General features: G+C 45.8%; 1 pseudogene; it reads right to left on the minus strand.

Annotated features, from left to right (window-relative positions):
- Nucleotides 1–495: 495 nt before the first annotated feature.
- Nucleotides 496–890, minus strand: LOC131744107 (small ribosomal subunit protein uS8-like; annotated as a pseudogene).
- Nucleotides 891–4,721: the final 3,831 nt, after the last annotated feature.

Raw genomic sequence — 4,721 nt, forward strand, 5'->3', positions numbered from 1 at the left:
ATCTGGAGGAAGGGGAAGTTACCACATAGAGGGAATTATTGGGCGCTCAGGTGACAAGCTCACTGATGTTCATTACAAGAATGATATGCTGATTTTAACTATATTAGATAAAGTGTAGGTAAACTACAGCCCACAGGCCAAATCCAGTCTGCCCCAGGTTTTTGTAAATACAGTTTTACTGGAACACTATCATGCCTATTTATTTGCATGTTGTCTGTGGCTGCTCTTTTTCTGTACTGGCAGAGTTAAGCAGTTGCAGCAGGAATCATACAGTTCACAAAGCTACAATATTTACTGTCTGGCCCCCTACAGAAAAAGTTTGTTCACGCCTGTATTAGACCCCTGCTACTCAAAATGAGGTTCGCCAAGCCAGCAGTCTCAGAATCACCTAGGAGCTTGTCAGACCTTCACTTGGAACTACTGACTCAGAACCTGCTTTTTTTTTTTTTTTTTTTCCCATTGAGGCATTTTATTTGCATCGTATGTATTATATCCCTAGAAAAAGAATCCCAAGATTTTCCCTCCTGTGTGTTTTCGTCTCGCTTCTTCGTGGTTCATGCTCCCGGCTAAGGTTATCAGTCAGTATAATGAAACCAAACTGACTGGATGGGAGCAGGTTATTCTGCCATTTTTCTAGACCTTTGAGTTGTATATCAAATATGGGGCTGATCTCCGCACTTGTGTAACCTGCCTGTGAGGTTCACGACAATTTTCCCAGCCCTGTGATCATCAGTGATTTCAAATTGGCCAATATAACCACGCTTCATCCTCACAGCTAGAAACTGGATGATGGCTTTGGAGCACAGCCTAATAAGAACCTAGCATTTGCCTTTCTTTTTGGCATTGTTGATGCTCTTGAGAATAGCAGCCAGGACATTCATGTGCACCATTATGATGGCACAGAAAGATGGCAGGTAGAACCTGCATTTTACCAAGAGCCCTAGGTGATTTGGGGGCACGTGAAGGTTTGAGCACTATATTAAACTCCTCAGTGGCACAGTCAATATTATTGAAACTTTTGTTTCACACAAGCCCCCTTTTACCTGTGGGACGTGATGCAATCTCCCAGGCACATTAGACTAGTGTGCCACCATCTCAGGATTCGATGCAGTGAGGTTTTTTTGGACTGTGTCAGGGCAGAGTATCATTGCAATCAGCCAGAATCAGTCCAGACAAAGGGATACCTGGCTACGGTTTGTTAGGTACCTACTCACTCTTTCAATTATAACAACTACTTATTGAGGGCACACTCTGTGCCAGGCCTTGAACTACAAATGGTGAACAAATTGGCCCAGTCTCAGCCCTCACAGTTGTGAGGCTTTCACACATCACCTCACTTAATTCTTCCTGTAATCTGTGAGGTGGGGACTTCAATCCCCATGAGGACACTGAGTCTCAGAGAGGTTAACGACTTGCTCAGACTCATGTGACTGGTGAGTGGCAGAGCTGAAAATAGAACCTATGTCTATCTGACACCACAGTTTATGCTTTTCCTATGTGGCACTGCTAGACATGGTTCTAGGAGATTATAATCTAAATTAGGTCTACAGCCAGAGAGCCAGTGTTTTATAGATAAGAAGCAGAGTACTCTTATCTCCCACTTCCCAGATACAGCCAAGGTGATGCTGTAAGACTGGGGAAGGCTGGAAACTAGAGGACCTTCTCTTCAAAGTGGCAGACTTGGCACCTTTATCTGTGAGAAAGGCAGATGACTTTTGTTCAATTACTTCTTCCAGACACTTAGAATGAGGGATTCACCTAAGGTCCTAGGGTAGGACGAGAATAGCACTGCCCTGGGGAGAAAAGAGTCAGGGTTAATGCTTCCTCCTCCAAGAGACTCTCAGGATGAGTCCCGTTCACTGGTGTCCCCCTGCCTTTCTCACCCTCCTCTCACCTGTTCTATACATCCCCTCCACTGCCCCAGCCCTTCTTCCTTGCCTTGCTTCTCCATCATTCCATTGTACCCTCTTGAACTTCCATTCTGAGACCTACAAATGAACCTCTCCTATATCTTTATATCCTCAACTAGAGTAGAGAGGTGAGGTACGGAGAAGGAGGTGAGAGAGGTGGGAGGGACCACAATGGAGAGAGATCTTGGGCTAGGCCCAGGTAGTGAGGGAAGGGAGATGAGGCTGAGGAAGTGGCTGCACAGGGGGAGGGGGAGGGAAGTGCAGGAATGACAGGCATGGAGTAGGGTGCTGTCTGCTGGAGCAGCAGGAAGAAGGCAGTGAGAAGCCTGCAGGGATGAGCCAAAAACAACCGCAAGATTATCATCCCATCACCATCTCAATAACAGCAATCTTGTGAGATAGGTACTGTTATCAACTCTAACTTATAACTGAGGCAACTAATAAATAGATGGATTGGGTAAATGGTTCCAGATCACACGGCTGTAAGTGGTGGAAACAGACCAAAACACAGGCAGGCTGGCTTCAAAATCTCCGCTCTTATCTACCATTTTATATCGTTTCATAAGGGGACCTCACTGAAAGCAGAAAGACATGTTTCTCTTCAGATATCTCTGGTCCTGGACTAGCCTGCTTGCCTTCATTTCAAGCAGTGCATTTGCATTTTATTAATAAGCAGACATTAAAAAACAATTACCTCAGTTTATCTTCAGAGCCTAAATCAAAGCACCCAGCATAGCAGTGGGTTGGTTTGTTTGTTTGGGGTTTTTTTTTGCGGTACGCGGGCCTCTCACTGTAGGGGCCCCTCCCGTTGCGGAACACAGGCTCCGGACGCACAGGCTCAGTGGCCATGGCTCACGGGCCCAGCCGCTCCGCGGCATGGGGGATCCTCCCGGACCGGGGCACGAACCCCTGTCCCCTGCATCGGCAGGCGGACTCTCAACCACTGCGCCACCAGAAAAGCCCAGCAGTGGGTTTTTTTTTTTAAAGGAAAACTGCCAAAATTTAAATATCTAAATGTAATAAATTATTGGATTTGTTTTTCTAGCTGATTTCTGGTTCACACTGAAGGAGAATTTATTCTGACACTGTTACAAGTTTATGTATCTTGATTTGACCTGTATATAGTTCTCAGCTAACAGGTAATACAAGGTTTCCTGGGAGGTGATGAGGATTAATCAGATCAAATGTAAGAAGGACTTCCAACCGTTCAGCCCGTTCAGCAGACATGCAATGAGCAGTTCTCGTGTGCTGTGAGCAAGGAAGACAAGGAAGAACAGGGCATCAGCTCTGAGCCGTTCAAAGTGGGCCAGGCAGACCTGCAATTAGGCTTCAGGATAGTATGACGAAAGCTTCCAGGAGTTGGAGCAAAGCAGGTGGAAGGAGAGAGCACAAACTGTGCCTGGGCTTGAGGGAAGGCTTTGCTGATGCTGCACAAGGAAGACCCTCTGTCTTAGTCTGTGCTCCCCTAAGTAGCCCCTGAGAAAGCACAAGGAGCTTATTTGAGGGTAATCCTAAGAAGTACGGTGAAGGGGTAGGAAAGTGAGACAGAAAAGGTAAGAAAGCCAATAAAAGGTTCATTCACAAGATGGTTACAGCTATGGGCAACTAGGGCTCCATCCTGCTGGGTGCCCTCTGACGGAATGTGTAGAATGTACCTCCGAATTGTCCCATCAAAGGATGAGGAAGCTGGGGTATTTTCCACCAACTGCCACCCCGCACTGGTTGAGGATTGCTCCTGAGGGTGCTAATTCCCTATCACCTCAGCCTGCTTCCCACAGGGGCCGAGTCCTCCTGCAACAAGAGAAAGCCTTCAGGCCGAGAGATGCCGGTGTGTGTAGCATAAGGCATCCATAGCCTTCAGAAGCTGCAGGTGCTTCTGGGCTGAGCCAAGGGCATATGGATGGAGCACGAATACCTTTGGTTACACCCTCAATTAATGTTTGTTTGTTTGTTTGTTTGTTTTTAACATCTTTATTGGAGTATAATTGCTTTACAGTGGTGTGTTAGTTTCTGCTTTATAACAAAGTGAATCAGCTATACATATACATATATCCCCATGTCTCCTCCCTCTTGCGTCTCCCTCCCATCCATCCTATCCCACCCCTCTAGGTGGTCACAAAGCACTGAGCTGATCTCCCTGTGCTATGCAGCTGCTTCCCAATACCTATCTATTGTACATTTGGGTGTGTATATATGTCCATGACACTCTCTCAGTTCGTCCCAGCTTCCCATTCCCCCTCCCCTTGTCCTCAAGTCCATTCTCTACGTCTGCATCTTTATTCCTGTCCTGCCCCTAGGTTCACCAGAACCCCCCCCTTTTTTTTAGATTCCATATATATGTGTTAGCATAAGTATTTATTTTTCTCTTTCTGACTTACTTCACTCTATATGACAGGCTCTAGTCCATCCACCTTGCTACAAATAACTCAATTTTGTTTCTTTTTATGGCTGAGTAATATCCCATTGTATGTATGTGCCACATCTTCCTTATCCATTCCTGTCGATGGACACTTAGGTTACTTCCATGTCCTGGCTATTGGAAATAGAGCTGCAAAGAACACTGTGGTACATGACTCTTTTGGAATTATGGTTTTCTCAGGGTATATGCCCAGTAGTGGGATCACTGGGTCGTATGGTAGTTCTATTTTTAGTTTTCTAAGGAAGCTCCATACTGTTCTCCATAGTGGCTGTATCAATTTACATTCCCACCAACAGTGCAAGAGGGTTTCCTTTTCTCCATATCCTCTCTAGCATGTATTGTTTGTAGATTTTTTGATGATGGCCATTCTGACCGGTGTGAGGTGATACCTC

Source organism: Kogia breviceps, chromosome 1 (assembly GCF_026419965.1).
Source record: "Kogia breviceps isolate mKogBre1 chromosome 1, mKogBre1 haplotype 1, whole genome shotgun sequence".
Taxonomy (NCBI): Eukaryota; Metazoa; Chordata; class Mammalia; order Artiodactyla; family Physeteridae; genus Kogia; species Kogia breviceps.